At 44.7% G+C, this 9997-nt stretch overlaps 1 long non-coding RNA gene across 2 annotated transcripts; it reads left to right on the plus strand.

Moving 5' to 3' along the window:
* Window positions 1–230: 230 nt before the first annotated feature.
* On the plus strand, window positions 231–2040 carry LOC109706389. Of its 2 annotated transcripts, none has more exons than XR_002215184.1 (5): window positions 231–320; window positions 568–654; window positions 735–802; window positions 923–984; window positions 2002–2040. It is a non-coding gene; the product is annotated as an uncharacterized LOC109706389 (long non-coding RNA). The 2 variants fall into 2 exon arrangements; XR_002215183.1 differs by having other exon boundaries at window positions 237–320; window positions 571–654.
* The last annotated feature ends 7957 nt before the right edge of the window (window positions 2041–9997 follow it).

Here is a 9997-nt window from a genome sequence, read left to right on the forward strand (position 1 = left end):
CCGGTACAGACTGGCAGAAATCTGGCAGCAAGGCTAATTTGGTCATTTCACATTTTGATCCCTATCTATAACCCCCAGCATGACTCCAGGAGCTCTGTGGAAGGGCCTTGAGACCAGAGGAGGGTTTTTTTCACCATTTTTCTCTTTCTCTCTCTAGGGTTTCTCTCTCTCTACATGAACTCGTCGTTTTAGCCGTTTTCGTCGCCGCGCGCGTTCTTCGCTGATTACGACGCAGAGGTTGCGTGGTCGTGGGAGAGAGTATTTTGGAGGTTTTTTCCGCAGCTTTGGACCAGGGGTTTGCTGGTTGGATGCCTAAGCAGGTAATCGACTAAAGTTCTTCGTGATTGATGTTGTTTTCGGCGAGTTGAGTATCGCTTTCGCATTTCTGCTTCGTGCTGTGTTAGGCTGAGGTTTTAACACTTAAAGATGAGTTATTTAGCTGTGGATTAACTCCCTTAAATCTGGGATATGTTACTTTGAAGCTTAGTAGAGCTATTTAGACTTTTATGAAGCGATATCGGCACTTTATGCAATTTACTAATGCAGTTTGGATCCTTATGTTCGCAGCAGGTTTTTGACCCTAATTAAACTTATTTAGTGACCTTGGGGACTAGTGAGGAAGGTGCTATAACCTGAGGGAAGCAAGAATTTCAGGTAGAAAACTGAAATTTCAAGATTCCGATGTTGTATGTTGATTTTTGACGTTGTTGGTGCCGTTTTCGTGTTGATCGCAGCAGGCTTGCGACCGAGTCTTGGAGTGCTTTTCGCTGACTTATAGAGGCTTTTAGAGGCTTAACTTGAGGTATATACCTAGCCCAAAAGCAGAGAATTAAGTTTCCATTTTGTACTTCTTGTGAATTTTGCCGAAATTGGAGTTTTGAGTAATTGTTTCGGCACGACTTTCTTATCTTGTTTTCAGCAGGATCGGAGCCTTGTTGAGCAGTATATTGGGAATTCTTGTGGCTGATTGGAGCTTCATAATAGGTGGGTCGGACCTAACCAGAGCAAGTGGAGCTCCCCTATGTTCTATATGTATCTATAGAATAGAATAACCACATAGGTGCATTGAGTGCATATGTGATTGATAGAGAATTTGAAACATATCATCGTGATGTCTGATGTTTAAGTAGAATGAAATCTCTATAAAGTAGAGAACATATATACATGAAAGTATTTATATTCATATTCAATTCAGTTGAATGACTTATGAACAAGTGTAAGATGCACTTTAAAGTAGAGAACTATGACATGCTTATGACTATGTTGATAGTGCCATAATAGTAGAAAGATTATAATGCCATGTGATTTAGCATTACTCTTACATGTCTACAATCTAGTGGATACTAGTTCTTGTTACTATTCGGGTATTGGAATTCCGATCAGAGGATCGAGGGTAAGAATATTACAAATGAAAACATGATAATTGAGACCTGTGGATTGTGAAATATGCTTGCTTGCCATCGTGCTCATTCGCACACGCTTGTGAGGGTCGCTCCCTACAAGCCGGCACTCCGGAGTTGGCCTACGCGACAGTTGCTCGCCCGTGCGGGATTGGGTGCCGAAGTGGATTGCCGTGGGGAGTGTATACTACCACGGGGCCATTAGGCACGGCGCAAGCTGGACTACCTTGGGTAGGTCCCTGTGCATGAATGGAATGTGCTAAAGGACATTGGACAGTAATGAATGATCACCAGTCATTGTGTATAGTTTCTGCTTACACATTCATATTTATGTTCATGCTTATAGTAGCTCCTATGCTTTATTGTTCAATTCATTCCTGTAGAAATCTATTACATGTTGTTGACATGCTTATTACTTGCTTAGCATTGGAAAGGTACCCTGCAATTACATGCTCATTACTTGTTAGCATCATGCAATTATTGCTTTCGCTTTCACTTAGTACATCATGAGCCTAGTGGTGTAATTCGTCGAGGCTGGCGGCTTACCCACTGGGAACTATTGTTAATAGTTCTCACGCCCTTTTTATGGTTGTTTTTACAGAGCCATCTACAGGAGAGGCTAGAGATCGTGGCAAGGGAGTCGCGTCTAGCTAGACATTGCTAGGAGCATGCTAGTCGATCACCTTGCTACTCGGGCTACGACCGAGGGTGATGACCCTTTGTATAGAGAAACCACCATTGTACCTATCCTATTTTTGTGTACTCGTGATGTTTATGTACTACTTGGACCGAGAACTACAGTTGTGATACTTCTCTTCTGTCGAGATTTTGGATTGTATTTTTTTTTGTTCTTTTGACTGATAGTATATCGACTTGTATAGTGCTCTGATATCAGGATAGGACTCTCTTTGTTTTACTTCCTATCGACTTGCTTTTTTCATAGACGCCTTATATACTGCAGGTACCCGGGCGTGACAGTGAGCTTGACCCCTCTCATAGTAGAATCTAAACTAGGGTTTGGATTGGATTAAAGATGGTTTAGATGGACTCTTTAGAGTAGAATGAAGCTACTTTTGCTTCCCATTGAGATCAAACCCTAGGTTTGATATATGCAATGGAGCTAGGGCACCCAAATTAGAGCTTTTGCTCATGGGGATTTCTAAGTGAAATTGACCATCTAGAAACCTAATTCGGGGTATTTCCGACGCGTTGGTGCGCTCGGATTAATGTTACGAAAAGTCTATAAAAAGTTATGGGCAAAATGGCCTAAGTTGGCTTCGTTTTGCCGCAGGTAGAGAACGAGAAGCCTAAAAAATCCCAAGAAAATCGTCGGAGCACCTTTGGGAACCTACGAGGTGGGTGGTGCTTTTCAAACTCGTTGAACTTCCCTCTATGCCTAATGGGTCATTCAATTGAGCATAAGTATATACATTGTTGCATGCATTTAGGGTAAAGCAATGATGAAAATGTGATGTTGTATACTTGTGAGTACAACTTGCATAATGTGATGGTTAAGAACCTTATGAATGTCAAAAATCCTATATATGTATGCATGAGAGAAAATGTGAGTACCCAAAGTGAGGCGAAAGAACAGAGTGACACAACGAGACATAGAACGAGTGGCATTTAATAATGTAAAGTAAAGTGACACTAGAGGTAGTGTGAGGCAAAGAATCAATATGATGTAAAGTATAATGCTAATGACTAAAGTGAAAACAAAGTAGGGTGTAAAGAACAAGAATGCTAAAGATAGCCAAAAGTAAAGAAATGTAAAGAACATGATTGCTAGAGTTAGCAAAAGTAAATAAAGGCAAAGAACAATGATTGCTAGAGTAGCAACATAAAGTGATGTAAAGAACACTAGAGTTAGTGTAAAGTCAAGATTGAACATACAATCCTTTGAGTTAAGAATTCGATCATACTTGCTATGAGTTCCGTGCTCGAGGGTGGTCGCTCCCCCTCGGGCGATGCGCTCCGGAGTTTTTGCATCACGGGTTGGAGTAAACCCGAAGGACGGTCTTAGCGGGAGGAAGCTGAGGGCCCGCGATGATGGACTTAATGTGAAGCAAGTTAATGTGGCGAAACCCCCGGGTTAGCCTTGAGATTAAAGAACAAAGAACAAAGAACAAAAAACAAAGAACAAAGAAGAAAGAACAAAGAACAAAGACAAAGTGTAAAGTGCAAAGAACTAAAGAACTTACATAATCTACATATGTTAATGTTGAGCATATTTCCCGCTTATTGTTTAGGCATATTAGCATCATATTATAGATTGGTTACTATATTCAGCTTATCCTTTCTATTATGCCTGAGTTAGTCTTAGTGGAAAAGTCGGTGAGATTGAGGCCGAACCCACTGGGAACTTTGTTGTAGTTCTCACCCCACTATTTCCACAGAGCCGGGGCCGAGCGAGCCGGCGAGCGACCGAGGTAGAGGTATCGCGCCTTAGTCAGAGGCCACCAGAGTTGGGTTTACATTTTGTAGTAGCATACCCTCTATCATCTTTTGTATTCTATAATTCAAACTGTTGATGTATTAAGCAAAGAAAGAAAAGAATGTAAAGCACCCTTTTGAGGTAAATGTGATGTAAGAAAGAAATGATGAAATGATGTAATGAATGTAAGGAATTGAAAATGTACAAGTTGGACTTAATGTATATGATCGAAATTGAATCATAGCACAAGTGAATGTTTAGTTTCCTTTCTTTCACTCGTGGCTATTGCTTACCCTCGTGTAAGCCGTATTTGTATGTTTCCACTAGTGCACTTCTTGTTTGAAAATGTACATGTGATGAGCCTTGGGCGGATAGGGGAAACTCTGTCCGTTCGGCGCCTGTTTGACGTGCTCGGGCCGGCCCAAATTGGTATCGGTCTCGGGGCGTGACATTATGCGTGAGTCTTGTGAGGGGAGTGGATAACTTTGCAAATCCCTCGACAAACCGTCGGTAGTAGTCGGCCAAACCAATGAAGCTCCGTATCTCGGTCACACTCGTCGGCCTCGGCCAATCCTCTCTAAGCCAAAACTCACACTTCTTCAATTTGGCGTAGAGCTTNTGCGCTGCCTCAAGTTCAACTCCTTCCGAGTGAATAGATATTTTAAGATCTTGTGATCCGTGTATACTTCACACCGCTCGCCATAAAGATAGTGGCGCCATAGCTTCAATGCGAACACTACGGCCGCCAACTCCAAATCATGCGTCGGGTAGTTCCTTTCATACTCCCTCAATTGGCGAGATGCATAAGCGATCACTTTCCCGTCCTGCATCAAGACAAAACCCAATCCATTAAAGGATGCATCACTATAAATCACATACCCTGCTCAAGTAACTGGCAAGGTTAGGATCGGGGCGGTAGTCACTCTCAGCTTCAACCCTTAGAAGCTCCTTTCACACGCATCATTCCAAATGAACTTGGTGCCTTTGTGCGTGAGCCTCGTGAGAGGAATAGACAACTTTGCAAATCCCTCAACAAATCTCGGTAGTAGCCGGCCAAAACAATGAAGCTCCGTATCTCGGTCACGCTCGTCGGCCTCGGCCAATCCTTGATAGCTTCAATTTTTCTTGGATCCACAGCTATACCTGATCCTGAGATCAAATGGCCCAAAAATGCCACCTCTCTAAGCCAAAACTCACACTTTTTCAGCTTGGCATAGAGCTTCTTTTCCCGAAGCACTTGAAGTACAAGCCTTAAATGCTCCTCGTGATCCGCATCACTCCGAGAATACACTAAGATGTCGTCGATGAACACCACGACAAACCTATCTAGATAAGTCTTGAAAACACGGTTCATTAAATCCATAAAAGCTGCCGGGGCATTAGTAAGCCCAAACGGCATAACGGTAAACTCATAATGTCCACACCGTATTCTAAAAGCCGTTTTCGACACGTCCTCAGGCTTGATCTTCAATTGGTGGTATCCCGACTGCAAGTCGATCTTGGAATATACACTAGATCCCTGAAGCTAATCGAATAAATCATCAATCCTCGGTAATGGATACTTGTTCTTGATCGTGACTTTATTAAGTTCACGATATTCCACACATAAGCGAAGGGATCCATCCTTTTTCTTAACAAACAGGACTGGTGCTACCCAAGGTGATACACTCGGTCGCACAAAATCCTTATCCAGAAGATCCTGTAACTGTGCCTTCAGCTTCTTCAATTCTGCTGGTGCCATCCTATAGGGCGCTTTTGAGATTGGAGTAGTCCCGGGAACAAGATCTACCACGAACTCAATCTCCCTATCAGGCGGCATGCCTGGTAACTCCGTTGGAAACACATCTCCAAACTCCCGTACTACGGGGATGTCCTCAATCCTAGGGGCGTCAGTATCACCCCGCAACACAATAGTAGCCAAATAGGCTACACAACCTCTGCTAATCAGCTGCCTAGCTCGAAAGGAGCTAATCATCATCGCAAACAGCGAACTCTGGCATCCTCGGTACACAACCTCCGCCTGCCCCGGCTCTCTAAACGTCACAGTTCGATTCTTGCAATCAATAGTGGCATAGTACTGGGTCAACCAATCCATACCCAAAACAACATCAAACTCTCCGAGTGTATGCAAAACTAGCAAGTCCACGGGCATGATCTAATCTCCAACCCGAACAGGACAACCGGGGCAAAACTCTCGAATATCCAAGGAGTGATCGGGTATAGTAACTCGTCCCGGATGCAACAAAGATGTCAATGAAATACTATGCAACTCGGCAAACAGCCGGTCTATGAATGAATGCGATGTACCGGTATCAAACAATGCTCTAACTCGAATACCATAAAGTAAAATGATACTTGCGACCACATTCTCGGCTGCTGCCGCCTCCTCAGTCTGGGCCGTGTACATGCGTCCGCTCGGGGCCTGTCGTGACCCCTCCGCATGCTGCTGAACAGGCGGCCGTCCGGCCTGGTGGTGCGCAGAAGATGTCCCCTGACTGGGACCTGGAGATGCTGGTGCAGATACCGAAGATGGCGCCGGCGATGGACTCCTCGGGCAGTCCGACTGAAAGTGGCCCTCCTGGCCACACANTGGAGGTTGGAGGACTGCACCAACCGAAAGATCGAAGGCCGCAATCCACGCTCAAAGATGCGGGCCTTGTCCTCATCGTCCCGCACTACGAAGGGTACACAGTGAAGTAGCCGAGAAAACTCTCTCTCGTACTCGGCCACTGTCCGCTCCTCCTGGCGTAAGCTGTGCAGGTCCTGCTCCATGTTCCTCTTGACGCTGGCAGGGAAGTAGTGTGCTAGTAGGAGCTCCTTGAACCTCGCCCCAGAAATTGCTGCCAAATCAGTGTTGGGGTTGTCCTGGATATCCAACCACCAACGATAGGCCTCGCCGTCCAAGTGATGTGTGGCGAGCCAAACTCTATCCCATTCCTCAACGAAGGTATCTCGAAATAGCTTCTCCATGTGCATCAACCACTTCTCAACAATCCATTGGTCGACCTTTTCGCCGTCGAAGATCCTCGGGCTACACCTCCTGAACTCACTGAGGCGATCCATGAGCCGATCCCGCTCGGCTCCATCGGCCATCACAGGGAAAGCTGCCCTCACCGCGGTTATCTGAACCGGGGGTGCTGCGACCACTTCCCCCCGAGGTGCGGTTGCTGGTGCCGCACACGAAGAACTGGGTGCGGGGGATTGCGCCCTCGGCGCGACGTCCACTACAGGTGCTGGCGGTGTGGGAACCTGAGTCTCCCTAGAAGCTGCTGCCTGCTGTAGCAAGAGATCCTCCAGATGCTTCATCCGCGCCTCCTGCCGCTGTGCCATCTCAGCCTGTTGCTGAGCGGCCGCCGCCTGCTGTGCTACAAGATCAGTGAGGATCGCAAGCTGGGACCTCAAGTCGCGGACCTCGCTAGATCCGGAAGTCGCGGAGGTTTCGACCTCCTCGAGGTGTGCCGCATCGTCCGCTCCGGCGGATTCGGAGCGTGTAATCGGCATCGACACTACAAAACATAAAAGCGCAAGTTAGTAACTCGCGCTATCGAATCCCCGCTCAAAAAAATAATACCCAAATGATGCGAAAGTAAGGAAGTGTTATCCACAACTAACTCCCGATGTTACGTTATCGGCCGCCAACGTAAACCTCCGCGAAGTTAGAAGTCATACACTCCGATTAAACTCTAACTTTTTAGAGTTGTAATAAAACCCAATCATAATACTTTCACTCACAAGTCGAATAGACCTCGTCTCTCATGAGCCTATTTCTTATAGTCCAACCGGCCTAAGGTTTGCTAGGTCCTCTAAGACTCATCCCTAGGCTCTGATACCAAATTAATCTGTCACGCCTCGGGACCAGCAGAGGCCCTCCCGGTAGCGCGTCCAGACCCGCCATATGTCTACACATATAAGGCGTCCACAACAACAGTGGAAATGAACAAGAAAGCAGAAGAATCTAGCGATATCGGAGCATAGAAAATATCTAAATTCTACACAGAAGAGTAGACATAAAACTGAAATCTACAAATAAAGCCAAAGTGTAGTGCAAAGGAAACCCCAAATACAAAGCTAAACATCAAGAGTATACAGGTGGTCTCTCTACACATGGCTCACAAAATCTCTCTCTCTCTCTCTCTCTCTCTCTCTCTAATACAAAAGAAAGAGTAAACCACTTACACTCACAATGGCTCCCAGCTAACTAGCTACGCGACTCACTTGCCGCGATCCCGTGCTCCGCCGGTGCCGACGGCTATGAAATAACAACAAGAAAAAGAGGGCGTGGGAACTATAATTTATAGTTCCCAGTGGGCAATTACTGACCTCAACTCAATGCACCACTAGGCCCCAAAGGAAAAAAGGGTAAGTACGATAAGCAACAGAAGATGATAGTAATAACTGCGATAAGAAAACATGTATGTTTACTATACCATAAGCACCACGATGTCAATATGTTGTACACTTACTCTCTCATGATGAGGAATGTCCAATGCATAAGTATTATGTCCCGACCCGGCAACAAATATCATGTCCCGTTCTATCAATATATAATGATTATGCTCTATCATGGCAACCAAGTACACAATGATGCAATAAATAAACTATCAAGTATACTACATGTCTCAACACTATGCTATAAGCATGTCATAGTATCCAACTACTAATCTTATCTAGTAGTGATTATCATTTCTCAGTTAAATGTCATGGTTTCCAACATGTTCTAGGACCTATATATTGTAGTCCAACTTGTGCCACCAAAGTGTCGGTGGTAGCTCCAGCATTCCCACTCTAAGAATGAGTCTATCCCTCCCGACCCCATAGGTTTCTCGATACCGCACGAGCGAGCATAGGTCGCGTAGGCCAAATCCGGAGCGCCGGCTTGTAGGGAGCGATCCTCACAAGCATGTGCGAATGAGCACAAATGGCAAACAAGCGCAATCATCGTCTCAAGTACCCAATCATCATGTCTCTAACATGATAATAGTCACTAGCATCTCAATGATCTAGCTCTAGGTCACAATGTGAAGCGCCAATCATTCACTAGGTCTAGTGCCCCTTTATGACACTTAGACATTTCGATGTACAAACATGTTCCAATTCTCTCAATGGCCCTATCCACTAGGTTCTCACACAACCTGAGCTCAATGTCGCTTTATGACATTAGCTCACGATCTCACATGTCAATCTTGTCATATGCCTCTTTATGGCTTTCTAAGACCTTTAAGTCTCAAGCAAGAATAGCTNCTTTATGGCTTACTAAGATCCTTTAAATCTCAAGCAAGAATAGCTTAAAATGCATGAAGGTAATGCTCATTTTCACAATAGGAATTATGATTCCAAGTCTCAATAGGATGCCCATCAAAATACAAGTCCCACATGGTAGCCCTCTACTTTATATGGGCCCGAAATTTCTTACACATAATATAGGCATGTTAAGCATCCTAAAATTCACAATAAATACATTTATTATAGAAATGCATGAATTTTTACTCTACAAGCATAAAACATGGGATATGAGAATTTCTCATATGCCAGGGTAGGTCAAACCCACCGAACCGTCACGGTGTCCTTCGCTTCGCCGAAAGGAGTTGTCCACGAATCTCAAAATACCTTAAAAGTAATGAGTGACGAGATACACAAGCGTTACGAGCAACTCTAGGCTCATAAATTAACAACCACAAGAAAAGAGCAAAAACTCACCTAGGGAGTAGAAATCTCTCTCAAGCTCCAAAAGATAGCTAAATTTCTTCCAATCCAACCAAATGGAAGGTTCTAATCTAATCAATTTAGCTCCAAAGGCCCTAAAATCAAAATGCCCAAAATCAACCCTAAAATCCCATTCTAGGGTCTCATCTCCTAAAAACCAACAAATCAAAGTTTAGAGGAAGGAGATGAGCAACTAACCTCCATAGAAGCTCCAATCTAAGCTCCAAGGGTGAAGATCTCCTCTCTTGCAAGCTCCAAGTCCAAGCCTTCAAGCACCAATAAGGTGGGAGGAGAAAGAGAGGCAAAGAAATGCTCCAAGTCCAAGCTAGATCCTCCTCTTCTTCTTCTCCTTCTTCTTCTTCTCCTTCTTCTCTCTCTAACAAAGGTGTGGAGAGGGTGTGAGGAGAGAAATGAGGAGAAGGGAGAGTGGAGTGGCCATATAGGCCATCTAGAGTAACAA

Source organism: Ananas comosus, unplaced genomic scaffold, assembly GCF_001540865.1.
Source record: "Ananas comosus cultivar F153 unplaced genomic scaffold, ASM154086v1, whole genome shotgun sequence".
NCBI classification, from domain to species: Eukaryota; Viridiplantae; Streptophyta; class Magnoliopsida; order Poales; family Bromeliaceae; genus Ananas; species Ananas comosus.